The sequence below is a fragment of the Trachurus trachurus genome (genome assembly GCF_905171665.1).
Source record: "Trachurus trachurus genome assembly, chromosome: 5".
Taxonomy (NCBI): domain Eukaryota; kingdom Metazoa; phylum Chordata; class Actinopteri; order Carangiformes; family Carangidae; genus Trachurus; species Trachurus trachurus.
The window spans coordinates 436869-437224 of NC_139896.1; positions in this window are offsets into that span (position 1 = coordinate 436869).

Genomic DNA, 356 nt, shown 5'->3' on the forward strand with positions numbered 1-356 from the left:
AAGAATTAAAGTCAGAGGTTGGAAGACGATCACATACCGTCGTAGTTCCCACCATAAACGGAGATTCGGCGGCGTTATTCTCATGACTCGCCACGAAACCGAAAGTAAAGAAACGCTGGTTGGCTCGCCCAGCATTTCCACCACCACTAATAATAACAAAATAACCATAGAGACAAAACCATAGATTTATCTAAAATGGACCATTAACAAGTGGTAACGGAGATTCATCCACATTAATATCAGACTTTTTATTGTCGCGGAATTTTTCGTTCTGCCGATGGAGAAACTCCTGGTTGTCCCTTTAAGGTAAACTGTGCTACAGGACTTGATGATGGGGGGTCGGGGGGGTCGGGGGG